The sequence below is a fragment of the Ursus americanus genome, chromosome 3, assembly GCF_024610735.1.
Source record: "Ursus americanus isolate L20-20 chromosome 3, mUrsAme1.1.p, whole genome shotgun sequence".
Lineage (NCBI taxonomy): Eukaryota > Metazoa > Chordata > Mammalia > Carnivora > Ursidae > Ursus > Ursus americanus.
Window position 1 is genome coordinate 50,366,484 of NC_142129.1, and position 16,778 is coordinate 50,383,261.

A 16,778-nucleotide genomic window follows, 5' to 3' on the forward strand; every position below is an offset into this window, starting at 1 on the left:
AGAAAAAGAAATTAGGATTCTGGAGCACCTGAGTGGCTCAGTCGGTTGAGCATCCGACTCTTGATTTCAGCTCAGGTAATGATCTTGATTTTGGCTAATGATCTCGGGGTCGGTCTCCCCCCTCAGCAGGAAGTCTGCTCAAGATTCTCTCTTTCTCTCTGCCCCAACCCCTCCCACCACGCTTGCTCTCTCGCTCACTCTCTCTTTCTCTAAAATACATAAATAAATCTTGGGGCGCCTGGGTGGCTCTGTAGGTTAAGTGTCCAACTCTTGATTTCAGCTCAGGTCATGATCTCAGGGTCATGGGATCGGCTCTGAGCTCAGCTAGAGATTCTCTCTCTCTCTCTCCCTCCCCCTGCTTGTGCTTGCTCGAGCTCTCTGTCTCTCTCTAATTAATTAAATCTTTAAAAAATAAAAAATAAAATAAACAAATAAATCTTAAAAAAAAAAAAAGGAAAGAAAGAAATTAGGATTTAGGGAAACAAGCCCCAGATTGAAATGAACACAAAAATCCCTTTTTCCTAAAAGCTGGAGGTGATAGTGTTGGAGCAAAATTTCCTGTCTCCAGGTAATGAAGAATTGTGGTAAGAAAGGCAGGTAGGGGCAAGGGATCCCACCCTAAGAGGAAACTACCCTTAAAAGGATTTTACACCACCCTGGAAGGAGCCCTCCACTCTTTCCCACATGAACAACTACCTGATAGACAGATGAGCACGTGGACAGAAACCTGATTGGGTGACAGGCATATGGAGGGTTAATCAGATTAAAACAGCCCGCCAAAATTCTCATAAAACCCCCTAGACTTAGAAACTCCAGTGGCAAGTCTCTTGGGTCCCCTCCCTCTTTGTCAGCTTTGTACTATCACTCAACAAACTTTGCTTTGCTGCCCACCACTCTTTGGCCTACTTCTTCATTCTTCGAAGTGGTGTGACAAAGAGCTGCGGGCACGGAAGCAAAAGAAATCCTGCAACACAGGGAGAACACAAAAGGAAGTGTACATGCTGCCACCTTGGCTCATTCCTTGCACTTGTGCTCCTAGCCACTCTTTCTCAGTGCTGCCTAGCTCCACAAAGGCATGGGCCCAGCCTCAGCACCCGGACAAGAACAGTAAACAAGAATCTCACTGAAGGCTGGGAGGCACAAAAGACCATCACAGCACCGAGCAGATACCATCAGTTGAAGGTCACATTTGCCCCAAGTCCACAGGCCAAGCCTCACCAACTCTGGGCAAGACCTCTTCCTCTCTCCTTAGTTCTCTCCATCCTCTGACCTGCAGCCTGTTGCCAAGTCCCCTATCAAGATCTCACGTCCCAAATCTCCAGGTCCTTGCAAAGAAAAAAGCATTTTGTGCTCCTCTCCCAATAAAAATACTTTTCTGTTCTACCCAAGTAAAGATGGCACTCATTTTCATTTTTATTTCAGTTTATTTTAGACATTTACTTTAAACAGAAGCAGTTCAGCTTCCGGTCACAAACCTTTCCACTCCAGAATAGGTTCTTGCCTTTATCTTATCTAACCAGAAGGCCCACTGAAGTGTTGCTTCTGTTAAAGGAGCAATCTGCCCTCAGAAGTCAAGTCAGACTTCTATCTCTCGGGAAGCAGAAAAAAAATGCTGGAAATTTTTAAATAGCTATTGCCTACCTCCAACCCAGCCACTGATTCTAGCCCTTAAGGCTGCAAAAAATATCAGGGGTTCCATCTAGTTCCATCACAAAAGTTCTATTCCTATCTCAAAGTGGAAAAGAGACACAGATGTTTTCCTGCTTCCTTCTGACCTTGACAGAATCTTCATATTTTTAGAGCTCTGTCAACATTTTTTTCTGCCCCAGTACACCCAAGGAAGATAATAAACTCTGTCAGTACCAGCACCTCACAGACCTTAGCAAGGATTCTCATTTTGGGGGCGGAGTACACAAACCTTACAGAGACATAGCAACAATTCTGAGAAGAAAGTTGTGTAGTTTAAAAGGTAATTATAATACCCCTCCACTCTCAACCCTCATTTCCCCTCAAACAAAAATAAGCTCTTTAAATGCTCTAACTTGCCTACTTTTTCCCCTTAGCCATTATATAGTTCAGCTGTGTTTATTACAAACCTCACCATGCCCTCAAAAGTCCAAGTCCGGGGGTCACATAAATATCTGCTTTCATTTTTCCTTCTCTGCCCAACAAGTTGCTAATACCTAGGAGGGGCCCTACCAACAAGCCTAATGCTCACCTCATTAAAACCAAATTTTACATTTGTAAAGAGCAAAAACAATGCCTCAAACACAGTGATCAGATTCCTCCTACACCCTCCTCAACCTTTCACATGTCCTTAAAAAAGGCATGCCTTTGTTAAGAGCTTGGAAAACCGCTGCCCCATCAAATTTATAACAGACTTAAAGCTTTCCTGTAGTTTTTTACCTTTGGTTTTCAGAACGATACAGTTGTTATCAAAAGCACTCCTCCTTTAAGCAAGACCATTATATAAAAATTATATCGCCTGAAAGAAAAACGAATGTATATTCACTTTGTAAAATCATTTACCCATTGAGTTTTCCTGGTACTTTTGAACATGACTAAATTTATTTGAAATTCTGATTTATATACACATGGGGGGTAGCTTTATAATGTAAAGTAAGGTATACTGATACCCATAAAGAAAATTCTTCCTCACAAATTCACCAACCTTTCTCTATACATTTTATTTATTTATATATTCACTATAGTCATGAATGTCCCAATAGATACAGAATATGAATAAAGGCACAAATATATAATTGCTAGCTACTATTTGGGTACTTGCTGCAAGGAAACCTGTTTTTCACATCACATCAGAAAAGACTGAGCCGAAATGTCAGTTTTGGTATAAACACTTTTAAGTGTCTGACTAGGTGAGTTAGGAGTTTGGTATCTCAGGTGCCGAAAGGTTCTGCCCTAACATTTACTCAGTCCTAGAGAAAATAACTGTGCTGAATCACAGGCAGAAAGATAAGAAAAACACTTAAAGTCTTCAAATTAAGTTAGTCACTCATTTTGCAACTGTGTTCACTTCTGACAGCCTTGATAGACAAATATTTCAGGGGAAACTGTATATAAAGAAAATAAATTGCCATTTGGAACTTTTCATGCCTGGCACCCTTGAGGAAAAAAGAACCCCATCCTTATTCTGCACACAGCACTTCCTGCTGCTTTGTTCTTTATTTAGTTCTCTTTAAAGTTCAGCAGCATTTTAATTCTTTCTCAAATTCTCCAAAATTCTAAACCACTCCATACGTGACAGAATTTTGAATAAATCCTCAAGTTCTCAAAATATAAAGTCCTGAACCACAACTGAAAACAGCAGCCAGCGGCTCTGTCAGGTATCCTTTCTCCTCCGGCCCCGCGTGGTGCCCTCAGCCATCACCATCTCCCCTTCTCCATGACCACAACCGCCTGCTGCCTCACACTCATATGGGGCCTTCTGGCCTCAGCACGTAGGTCTCCATTGCTTGTCTCATCATTATATGCATATTAGCCTCATCATCCTCTCCTTCCCCACGGAATCCTGACTTTTTTTCAAGTATTCACTCCTCCACACAAGCTCCAAGGAAACTAACCCAGCCCCCTGTTTCAAGGAGTGGATCTGGTTAGTCTGACCGAATTGGTAGATAGCATTCTTCTGGTGACCATGAGCTGAGTTGGTCCATTCAGACTGAAGAGAAAGACTTGTAGCTCCTGGTTGGAAAAGAAGTTCTCTCACTCTCTCTTCTGTCTGCTGGACATGAAAAAGGAAGCATGAGACCCCAGTTGTCAGTGACAGCCTCCCTGTGACCATAACAAGAACCGTCTTTGGCATGAAACTGATGTGGAAATATCTGGAATGGATTCTTGATGTCACTATTGAGCCACTAATCATACCTCTTCTGGAGACTACCTGACTTTTGAATTTCTTTCTTGAAAGATTTCTCAGAGGCCTTAACATTCTAAAATACACTATGAATTCCTTCAAAAGGGGAATGTAATACACTGTCCTTTCCAAACGTATTTGAACAAATAGCCCTACTTCTTTCAAAGACCAGCATTCCATGGAACCCAGTTTGGGAAACATGCACTATGGTCACGTTAGGGTTCTCTGACACCAAAAATTTCTCCTGAGAAGTTAGCAATCACCAGCCACTAAAGAGTAGAGCTAAAGAACACACAACGTAAACCATTAAGCCCAAGATTCTCTGCTTCAGATGCACGCTCTGTGTTGGCAGCTTGAACACAATCATGTAATAATTTCTTTTTCCAAATCAAGTCAATATGCACTCGTTAAATCATATATCCACTTCATCCACAAACATTTTATATACAGCCTGATTATTCTGCCCAAGAAATTAAAATGCCAACTACAGCAAGGCTTACTTCTTCCGCCTGACTTTCAAAGCCATCCTGATCTGAACCTTCCCTTGTTACCCATTTCTTAGAACTCCCTAACCCAGACTACAGTTTAGACTCATTACCTACTCCCATCCCTGGGTCCTCAGCTCAGATTCCAACCACAGCAGCCTCATCCTTCTCCTGTTCCTTTTCAGGTCTGGAATTCCAAATTCATTTTAATTATACATTGAATTGTATAAGCATTACATTAATGCATTCTCCTTATAAAAACTTAAGTACTATGCTAACATTCGCTTCAATAGGCTCGATTCTGGTTCATCTCCTGCCTCTCCAGGAGTATCAACTTGGTGTATAACTTTCCAGACCTTTTCCTAACCATTTGTATACATATATATGAACCTACAGAACATATGGGGCCCTTATTACATTCTATTCCCATTTTCTGTCCTCACTCTGATTACTGACAGTTTTAAGATCCTGGAAGCCAGAAGAGCTATTAGTTTTAGGAAACTGAGAACAGGGAAAAGAAAAGTACAATTTAGCCTATCAGGAAAAATTGGTGGTACACAGCACCCACTATTTCACAGGAAATGCCATGTTCTCAGAAGGGTAAATGCCAGACAGCAGAGCCTTCTCACAAGCAGACACAGAAGAGGAGAGAGAGAAGAGGAGCTACGGGGTGTTAGGAATAAGGCTGTAAGTCTCTCTGAAGAAGACTTCCTACTTTCATCAGGCGTCAGATAGCAGCAATGATTTGAGGTAAGCAATACTCCAACACTATGCTGTCCAGCTCCTCACTGGAATCCTCTTCTCACAGTTGAGAAGCCTAAGCCATACTCTGCTCCACTAGTTCCTTTCCATTTCCTGTTTTTTTATCTTGGACACTAGAAGGGATGCTGTTTGGGATATGGACAGCTACTTCCCAAAAGTTCAAGCCAAGGGAAAGTAGGATAAGAAAAAGAAAGTGTGTTTAAATTGGGTTTGCCAGTTCTTAGCCCACCTTTCACCAGGATAGCCAAAATTTTTCTCTTCTGAGTTTGACAGAAACGCACATAGGGCAAGCATGTTCATGGTGCAAGCATGTTCATGGTGCATGTTTTTCCCCCAGGATCTAAGAGAGCACATAGCTGGTGCTGAGGTGCTGGGACTGCACAGACATACATCTGCAGTCGCACCAGTTTCCATCACTTACCTCCCTGCCCATTCTACCTTCCCCTTCATTTCTTAAACTGGACCTTTGGTTATGAAACCTCTTTTGTTAATATTCACTATATTCACTTGACTAAAATGATAACATAACCAGATATAATGATTCCTAATGATTCCACTGAAGATGACCCCACTGGATTCACAACTCATCCAAAGCAGCAAACTCTTGTGTGAAGGCAGCAGGGTGAAAGAGAAGGAACATCAACTTGGTTCAGGAAGTGCTTTCAACTGACTGCAATCCTTACTCCTGGTTCATACTCCAGAATAGAGGCAAGGCTCTCTCTTCTGGCCATCTACAATCTCTGCTTTTTCTTTTTCTTTTTTTCTTTTTTTTTTTTTTCCTGCTTTTCCGTATACAAAATCCCAGGGCAAAAATATACATTATAAATTTGAAATTATGTCCCACATAATCTCTGCCTTCCTCCCTGACTTCATGTCATACCTCTCTCTCTTCACCCATTCTGCCTGCTCTCTGTTCCACTCACAGGCCATACTCCATCCCAGCTTAGGTCTTTGCACATGCTAGTCTGAGTAAGATACTCAGACCAGAGGGGACTGAGAATTATAATTTACACACACACACTTCACACACATTGGAAGCTATAACCTACACTGTATAATTGCTTTCTCTTAAAAAGAGAAGGATATCTGATTCATTTCATTCTGCTCATAAAACTTAACAAAGAAAACAAAAAGGACTCTCAAGGCTCCTTCTCAGATCTGTAATACTTTACATAGGTTCTAACCAAAGCTTTCCTTTCTACCCTCTTTTATTTCCTGGTGGTATCAATGGTAGGGGGTATGATAGAAAGGGTCCTGGTACTATGATACACAAGTTTCCTGCATTTGACCCCCTAAAACTTAAGAGTTAGCCCAATTTTTCTTCTTGATTTCCTAAGAGAAAAAAAGGAAATTATAAAAAATTATAGGTCAACAGGTTGATGGTCCCATAACAAACATCTTTCCTTCCTCCCTCCCTAGGTATTTGGGCGTTTTGGGGGGGTTGTTTTTTGGGGTTTGGGGTTTTTTTTTTTTAAGATTTACCCATTTATTTAGAGAGAAAGAGAGAGTGCATGGTGGGGGGCAGAGGGAGAAAGAGAATCTCCAGCAGACTCCCCACTGAGGGAGGATCCCAATGTGGGGCTCAATCCCATGACCTCAAGATCATGACCTGAGCCAAAATCAAGAGTTGGATGCTCAACTGACTGAGCCTCGCAGGCGCTCCACAAACATCTTTCAAAGACCATTGAATGAATAGTGATATAACACATAGCCACACAATAAGAACATAAAGCAAGAAGATGGTTTTCCCAAGATTCATACAGGCCTATTAGTTTCATTTCTGTAGTTGTACTTCATATGTCAAAAGTCTCCAGGACAGAGAACTGGTCACCTACTGGCATAATATCCTCATTCCTCAGATAATCAAAAACCTGCATTTACTATGGCAGAAATGTACACCATGTGCTGGGCCATCCTTCTCCCCTAAAGGTACCTGGTCGTAGGGCATGAGGAAGCTGAGAAAAGCACCAAGTCAAGAGACAAATATGGCACATTTTCCTAACGTTCAATTTTACTGAGAAATTTGAAAGGAGAGATGATGTGAAAGAAGAGTATTACAAAGAAACAACAGGCCCAAAATGGAGTCACTTATGTTAAGCCCCACTAAGACTTAATACCTAACCTAACTACAGTTTCAGCCTCTCCCAGGAGTAGAATTTTAAGCCAATCACTCTAGAATTTCCTGATTACCACTAAGGAAGTCATCTACATTAGACCCCTTGCTCTTCTCCCTAAGGAAAGATGAACTTGCCTGAAACAATCATTTTTCTTTTGCTAACTTCCTTGTCCTGACCTCATTTCTGCCCATAAAACCTTTCCATGTTATACAGCTCCTCAGAGCACACTTCCATTTGCTAGATGGAAGGCTGCCTAATTCATGAATCATTAAAAAAAAAAAAAAAAAGCCAATTTGATCTTTAAATTTACTGAGTTGAATTATTTTTTTCTTAAAGAGATTTGGTGACAGCAGGGGACCAAAGGAGAATTCTTTAGCTCCCTGCCTTTTTTTTTTTTTTAAGATTTATTTTTTTATTTATTTTAGAGAGAGAGAGCATGAGCAGGAGGGATAGAGGGAGATGAGAGAGAGATTCTCAAGCATACTCCATGCTGAGCATGGAGCCGACTTGGGGCTCAATCTCACAACCCTGAGATCACGACCTGAGCAGAAACCAAGAGTCAGACGCTTAACCGACTGGGCCACCCAGGTGCCCTGAGAATTTCTGTGGCTTCTAAGACAATGAGAAACATAGGCACAGTGCCCTCAAACACTTTTAGTTCTCCTTCTCACCATTCCTGAGGGCCATTGATGGGTTCTTCTCAGGTCTGAGTTCCATTCTCTTTGCGTTGAGCTCCCAACCTAATTTGCTTTCCAAAGTTTCCTATTTGTTTGAAAACCCCAGCCCTTGGTTCTATCCCCAGATTCCACACTGGGAACTTCTGGTGGCTGGCATAGCTACCCATTTGCTTGGAATCAGTCCACAGTCCCCATTCTTTGGGGTCTGCTGGTTCAATCCTTTCCCTGTTCCCCAGATTTCACATAGGGAACTACTGATGGTTAACTGGCCAGAATTGAACCGGGTCCAACTTAAAAACCAGACTGGGTCTAGGATAGGAATGGGTCCACTTTGTGCTATTTAATAAGGTCAAGGTGCTAATGGGAATCTTGGAAGTCAAAAAGCCCACAAACATTGGTGAACATGGGTCAAGCATTATCGGTTATTAGAGTATTTGACACCAGACGAAGACTCCCGTGATAGGACCTCTTAGATAATAGTTTGGCTCCAGCAAACCCAAGGCTTAGCTAAAAAAAATGGGACCCTTTATATCCACAGAGTTGAGCATTCCACCTTCTAGGACATTTGTTTATTTTATGTTTAAGAACTATAGTCCCAGAAACTGCAGGTATCTAGCAAAATGGAAAATTTTTACTAAAAATAACCTAGAATTACAATAGCCATTATGGGGAACATTCCAATTAGACAAGATCACTCATTTAAGAAATGCACTTGAAAGGAAGGAATCCCAAGTTAAACCGAATAGGATGTATACTTTAATTGGTATGCAGAGCTTCCAAAAGACTTCAAGATTCTAAAATAGCTTCACAAAAAGATTCCTTACAAAAGGCTAATAATAAATTAAAGACGTAAGAGGTACCTAAAACAAAAGACAATAGGACTGATGTGACTCCTACTGCTCCCCCTTATCCTTTTTTACCCGAGTACTCACATTTTACTAAACTTTGAATTACCTTTTCACTCTGAGACTATTAAGCAGTTACCTTTTATTTTTTTATTTAATTTTAAATTCTAATAGAGTTACCATTCAGTGTTATATTAGTTTCAGCTATACGATACAGTGATTCAACAATTCCATACATCACCCAGTGCTCATCAGGACAAGTGCATTCCTTAATCCCCATCTAGGCAGTTATCTTTTAAAATAAAACTACCCAAGGTTGCAGACAACTTCAAGATCCTTCACCCCTTGGTCAAAGACGAAACTAAGGGCCATAGTTAAAGATTTCCTAAACCTAGGGTGGAACACTAATGGTTTTTTGAAAAATTCAGAGTCATTATCAGGGCCTGTGACCTTGGCTGCCAGATCTTTATCAGCCTGATGAAGCTCAAAACTGGAGGCAGGAAGATGGCAAAATCACAAGGATGATATTCAAGATCCTCCGTCTTCAACATCTTAGGGACTCATAAAGGCTCACAAAATACCAACTGAACTTTTACAAGCCATTCCTAGAATCTTCCCTGCCCACACTGATTGGTCTAACTTGCAAACAAAAAATAGATGAATCTGTGGCAGAACTTTAAAGCCCATTTGGAAGCCCTTTTTCTATTATATTTAGGGTTCCATACAATTAATAAGTCATCCAGCCTGCTCCAGCTGTCCTCTTTGTAAATAGATTATCTCCTGAGATTAGTGGATTGATAAAAAGGCAGAAAATAGGATGGGAGGCCACCAGCATAATTGAACACATGACTATAACTAAGCATTTTGAGAGGACTCTGGAGCAAGATCACAAACAAAAATTTGCCAAGCTACTAGGCTGCTCCAAAACCAGAGACCCAAAACAACACCTGGGCTTCCTACATTGCTCCCCCTAGGGGTCCATCATCAAAACACTGATATAAAGATGAAAGTATGGGCTATAATCAACTGGGACGCTGAAAGAGATTGTCCTCAAAGGTCTTATGCAAATTCTTCTCAAATGCCCTCATACTTAACCTCCAAAAGCCCCCACATGGGACCCTCCCACAGTTAACAGGTCTCCAAGGGGTTCTCCGTAAACTATTACCAGTAATTTTATTAAAAAGTCAAAAGAAAACTAAAAGTAAAATTAATAAGAAACCTTGCCAAATTTTACTTGATGCCAGAGCTATACTTTCTACTTTAAACACTAACCTCATTGGACAATAAACCCCTCAGAGTAAAAAGGTGTCAATAGTAGGGGTAGCTAAGAAAGTTCAGAGAAAATTTTTATCTCAACCAGTACAAATGACCCTAGGACCTTCTACTGAAAAACATTCCTTTTTGCTATATGATACAGCCCTAACCAACCTATTAATTAATTAACAATTAATTAGGGCTAATTATAATTATATAGGGTAATTAAAAGGGCTAATACATTTTGCCTCCAATGGAGGCCTCACCTTAGAATTTCCTGACCAACTGGCCCTGATCTTTGATGTTCCTTACAGTCTGTTCTTGACACAGAAGAGGAAGAATTCCAGCAAAAGTCCCCTAATTTAATTGAGGTACCTGAAAACTGTGGGTTGCTTCAAATACTGACATTAGAAGAATAAAAACTATGGAACCTATAAAGATTCAAATAGATATAACTAAACCTCTCCCTAAATTACCTCAGTATCCATTAAAGCCTGAGCCATACAAGACCTCTACTGTAGAAAAAGGTCTAATTGCCCAGGAGTTAAGCATTTCCTTAGCTTAGTACTGTCTCTGCAATACACTAATCTTGCTGGTCCAGAAACCTAATGTATAGGAATGGTGATTTGTCTAAAATTTGAGACATGTTAGAAGGTAATTATTCCCAATTTTCCAACTGCTCCAAACCAGAATACCCTCTGTCACAAGTGACACCAGACTCAAAGTAATTCACTGTCCTAGACCCTTGTTCAGCCTTTTTTAGCATCCCTATAGACACCAAAGTCAATTTTTATTTGCCTTTCCTTGGAACAATTATGCATGGACAGTTATACCTCAAGAGTTCACTGAGGCCCCTTCTTATTTCTCTCAAGTACTTCACCGAGATCTAAGCACCCTTCATCCAGTTTCCTGGGAGATGGGCCCTTTTACAATATGTAGATGATCTTTTGCTATGCTCGGTTACCAAAGAGGCATCCATAACAGATTCCATTTATTTGCTGCCACAGTTAAAAAAGGGACACAGAGTCTCTGAGGAAAAACTGCAATTATCTCTAGATACTGTCCATTACCTAGGTCATGATCTAAATGCTGAAGGAATTCAGCTGTCTCCATAAAGAAGTAAGCTAATCCAGGAATTTCCTAGACCCACAACTAAGTGACAGCTTCTTGGATTTCTAGGCTTATCTGGTTATTGCAGGCTATGGGTTCCTAATTTTTCTCTATTAGCTTCCCCACTGGATGAACTTACTAAAATATTCATCCCTGAACCTTTTCCTTGAGAAAACAAACATGAGCAGGATTTTAGGAGACTAAAACAAGCACTGCAAGAACCACCAGCCTCAGGGCCACCTAACTATTCAAACCCTCTCACTTTATTTGTACAGGAAAGGGATAACCAAGGCCAGGGAATGCTCACATGAGTAATAGTAATAAACACAGGCCTATTGCCTATTATAGCACACAACTTGATTCAGTTGCTCGTGCCTATCCCAGCTGTCTTAAGGCGATAGCTACAGCTGCAAAATTAATGGACGCCTCAGCAGATCTGACCCTGGGATATGACGTTTATTTGCAAACTCCACTGGCTGTCCAAAGTCTTAACTCTGAACTGACTCAACATTTCTCTGCAAGGAGACCAACTTCTTCTGTGATTCTTCTGTTTTCACTGCCTAATCTCCATCTTAAACATTGTAATGTCCTTCATCCTGCTGTTACTATCTCTGCCTGATGCAAGCAAGACTGTGAGGTAGTAATATCCCATTATGAGACACCCCTTTAACTAATCCTGATCTAATCTTGTTTGTTGATGAGTCATACTGTAGAATAAAGGAATTTTCAATCTGGTTGTGCTATTTCTATTCAATATGAGCTACTCAAGAGGGAACACTTCCCTCAAGCTTAATCTCCCCAACAGGCAGAGCTCCATACCCTTACTTGTGCATGCCAGTTATCAGAAGGACAAACCACTAATATTTAATATATTATCCTGGTAGTTGATATGCCCTTGGGGTCATCCATGATTTGGGGATGTTATGGAAACAAAGGGGTTTTCTTTTATCCTCTGGGACCCCAATTAAACATGGGCAACAGTAGATGATCTTAGTGCTATTCTCTTACCTTCTGAAATTGCCGTCATTGAAATTGAGGCTGACACGAAAAGGACTAAACCTGAGTACCAGAGAAATGCCCTAGCTGACTTTCATGCAAAGGCAACAGCGCCAGAATCTATAAAGATTGTGGCCCATGTGGATGAAGTCCATTCTGCTTCTGCAAAAAAATGGTCCTTCATTGCCAGATTTTTGTCATCCTGACGTCTTTGTGACATGGCAACAGTCTGCTCCTAAATCTGAGAAATTAAGAGGGGTAAACAATGGCTAAATTAAACAAATAATCAGGGCTATGGGAAACCCAAACCAGCTGCTTGGTTCCTCACAGTTCCCTGGAAAATCCTATTTTTCAGTTTTTGCATCCCTTCACTTATCGTAGTGCACTTAACAGGACTCAAATTGTGAATTGACATTGGTAGGGAGACGTCCATAAAATTGCAAAAACAGTCTACTACTAGGTACACAGTCCTGGAAAAACTATTTTTGTCCCCTGAGACCTCAGACATCCTCCCTCTGGACCCTCTGAACACCTGCAGCTGGACTTCATTCAGCTACCACTTAGTATGGGCTATCATCAATATGTTTTTCTTATTGTATGTATGTTTTCTGGATGGGTTGAAGCCTTCCCCTGCCACAAACCTGACGCCCTCACACTGGCAAAGAAACTGTTAGAAAATATGTTTCCCATTTGGGATATACCTTCCACAGTCTCCAGTTCTCAAGGCTCCCCCTTCACTGGGCAAATCATATGAGCCTTAAAGAAAACCTTACAAATTTCTTGGAATTATTAATGTCCCTAACACCTTCAATCATCAGACACGGTTGAAAGAACTAATAGGATCCTCCAACTTAAAGTGTCTAAACTTGCCAAAATCACTTGACTCTCCTGACTTAAGGTATTGCCTTTGGTCTTGCTGACTGTTAACAGTACCTCCTTTGGGAAACATAAGCTCACTCCACATGAGATAGTTACTGGCAGACCAATGTCTATTGGTATACAACCAGTATGACCAGCTACTGTAAGTCTTTAATCTCTTACATTTAAGCATATCATCACCAGATTAAAGAAGTTTTCCCAGATCCCAATTCAAAGGATCCTGTTGGTCATAGTTTAGAGCCTGGTGGTACTCTGGAACTATCACCAGAGGAAGACAACCCTTGAGCCCCACTGGAAGGGACCTTACCAAGTATTCTTGACCACTGACACTGCTGTAAAACTAGAAGACACTGAGTCTTGGATACACATCTCACAGGTAAAGAAGGTTCCACCTGACATCTGGTCCTATACAGACACTGGAGACCTACAAATCAAGTTGATGAGGAAGAGAAGTAGCTGACATCAAAGTAGACAACTTCCAAGACACTGGATCAAGGGACACCTGGGTGGCTCAGTCAGCTAAGCGCCTGCCTTTGGCTCAGGTCATGATCCTAGGGTACTGGGATTGAGTCCCCCATAGGGTTCCTTGCTCAGCGGGGAACCTGCTTCTCCCTCTCCCTCTGCCTGCTGCTGCCCCTGCTTGTGCTATTTCTCTGACAAATAAATAAATAAATAAATAATCATTAAAAAAAAGACACTAGATCAAAACTTTATACAGTAATTCACCATGAAACCTGTTCTCCATTTTTTTTTTTTTTTTTTTTACTCTAGCCCTGGCCTGGAAAGGTAATGCCCTTGTCCATATCTCCCAGGCCATTGCTAAAGGGGGTAACCTTTCAGATGCTGAATTGGTCATGATGCAAGAGGTCCTCTGGTCCTCCCTGTGACCAACTTCTCTTTTATTCCCAATGTCACTTCAAACTACAATCGACCCCCTTGGAAGTATTTGCCCAACTAGACACATTTACCTACACGAATCTTAGTACATGTGCACCCCTATATTACCATGATTATCTAGATCATATTTGCCCCCGTGCACCAAGAGATTGGATCCCAGCAGTATTGGGTACCATTTAGGGTACTTTTTATTTCAGGTTAGGATATTCTCTTCCCATATGTGCTAAAAACCAGACTGACCCCTGGCTTAAAAGTAAATACAACTGAGAATACGATCAGAAATTTCTCCTTAACTCTTGGAGACATTGCAGATTCCATTGCTAGGACACTAGGTACCCAACAAAGGTCCCTAGATTTTCTGGCCAAAGCTGTTCTTGCTAACAGTATTATCTTTTAGCTGAGCAACGAGGTGTCTGTGCTATGACCAAAACCACCTGCTGTAACTGGATTAATACTTCTGGGGAAACTGAAACAAAGTCACATAAGATCATTGAGAAAGCCAATTGGCTTAAAGGGTGACTCCATCCATTGGGTCTTTTTTTGATTGGTTTGGGGACCATGGCTCTGAAGTATACTCCAAGTATCAGGAATTGTCTCTCTCTTTTTTTTTTCTTTTTTTGTTAGGATCAAATCATTTTATTGAGAGGCTTTGGGGAAAGGTCAAAGGGGAGGAAGACAAGGAGACCCAAATCCATTGGCCAGAACCTCACTTCTCCAGCATCATAGTCCCTGAAAAAAAGCAGGAATTGTCTTGCTTAAAGTTATCTTAGTAATCTCCCTGGTGCACTATATTCTCTTAAACTCTTTAAATGCATGTTGACAACCCCGAACCACCAAGCAAATGATCTCCCTAAGAAATGAACATCAAAAAAGGAACAAAGGGAATGACCAACTAAAAAATTGTGAGCCTAAAGTTGTGATCTCTGAATACCACAGTGATTCATAAAAAAATGAGATCAAACATTGAAAAGAAAACCATAGGCCCAAAATGGAGTCACTTATACTAGGCCACATCACCAAAATGAGGCTTAATACCAAACCTAATTGCAGTTTTAACCTCCCCCAGGAATGTTATCTTAACCAGGCAATCAGGAATTTTCTGGTCAGTGATCTGTCACGTGGGCCCTTCCCATCCCTCAAAGATGGGGTAATTCACCTAATAAAAACCCTTTTTCCCCAAAGGAATGTGACCTCCCAAGTCTTTTTCTTGGCCTGCCTTTAGAAACCTTTCCCTTTCTATAGCTCTTTGGAGTTCTCTTCTACTTGCTAGATGGAATGCTGCCCAATTTATGAATTGTTTAAATAAGCCAATTAGGGGATGCCTGGGTGGCTCAGTCATTAAGCGTCTGCCTTCGGCTCAGGGCGTGATCCCAGCGTTCTGGGATTGAGCCCCGCATCAGGCTCCTCTGCTGGGAACCTGCTTCTTCCTCTCCCACTCCCCCCGCTTGTGTTCCCTCTCTTGCTGGCTGTCTCTCTCTCTCTGTCAAATAAATAAATCAAATCTTTATTTAAAAAATAAGCCAATTAGATCTTTAAAATGTACTCAGTTGAAGTTTTGTTATTTAACAAAAGCTTCAAGAACTACAGATGAGTAACTGAGAGTAGGACTAATGCCTTTAATTTCAACCACATCTCTGTTAGGCTGATAGTTTTATTGAAACGGAGAAACTGTTAAAAAGAAACAAACTTCAGAATGGAGTCAGTTATGTTAAGCACCAAGACTTAATACCTAACCAACCTCACTGCAGTTTCAGCCTCTCCCACGAGCATAATTTTAAACCAATCAGTCTAGAATTTCCTCATCAGCATGAGTGAGGTCAGACTCCTTGCGCTTTCCCTTAAGAGGAGGCCTTACCTAAAACAATTCTTTCTTTTCCTTTGCTAATACCTTATTTGCCCTGCCCCATTTCTGCCTATAAAAGCTTTCTATTTTGTACAGTTCCTTGGGACACTCCAATATTTGTTAGATGGAATGTTGCCTGATTCATGAATCACTGAATAAATAAAGCAAATTAAATCCTTAAATTTACTTAGTTGAATTTTTGCTCTTTAACAATGAGAAGTAGCTTTAAACAGAATTTGGTATAAAAACAAAGTTAGATATATCATAATGCCTAATGCAAAGTGTCCATTAATTTTAAAGTTTAAATGAAAAACAAAGAGTGTGATCTTACTGTTAGCAGGTTCAAGTTCTGACTCCAGCCGCCATTTTCTCCAACCCCAACTAGACTGAGTGTTGAGGTACGAAGCAGAGCCGTGAATCCGCGCACAGATATCGGAAGATAAACGGAAGGGGGAGGGAGCCGCCACGTTCGGGCGCCGGGAAGCAGTATCCTCCTGCACTGGGGAGCGGGCCGAAATCCCAGAACAGCACCCGCGAGAGAACAGATTGAGACCGTGAGCCCGGGAACGTGCGCGACCAGACTAAAAACCAGAGCACCGGAGCGCTCACTGGAACCGGACTGATACCAGGAGCTCTGGAGCGCCTGCGCGACCAGACTGAAAACCGGTGCTCCAGAGCACGCAAACCACACTGCAACAGAGAGCTCGGGAGCGCGCACGGGAACTGGGGCGGCTGGCGGTGTTAGAAACACAAAGGACAGACACGTGCGGGCCCTGGAAGTGAGGGCTGGGACGCCGGCTGTGGGGCGCACAACCAAGTATGCTGCCAGGTTTTTGGTAGCACTGACAGAAACAGAGTTAAAGTGGCCAAGAGAGCTCAGTGGTAAACGGACAGCGACCTCTCTGTTCTGAGGCAGAGGCTAGGATTCGGCCACTGCTGCTCTGACTCTCAGAAGAGGCACCGCAAACCGCCAGGGAAAGCCGCCAGAGAACAGAAGCCCGGAAATACCGGCTTACAGTGTGCCCATCCCCATCCCCCCTCG

At 41.7% G+C, this 16,778-nt stretch overlaps 1 long non-coding RNA gene across 1 annotated transcript in view; it reads right to left on the bottom strand.

The window, feature by feature from the left end:
• LOC148110386 (uncharacterized) overlaps positions 1-16,312 on the bottom strand; it is a 54,144-nt gene extending 37,832 nt beyond the window's left edge. The window contains exon 1 of the long non-coding RNA XR_015723751.1: positions 16,068-16,312. This is a non-coding gene — a long non-coding RNA (uncharacterized LOC148110386). The remainder of the gene's footprint in view (positions 1-16,067) is intronic.
• Between the last annotated feature and the right edge of the window lie 466 nt (positions 16,313-16,778).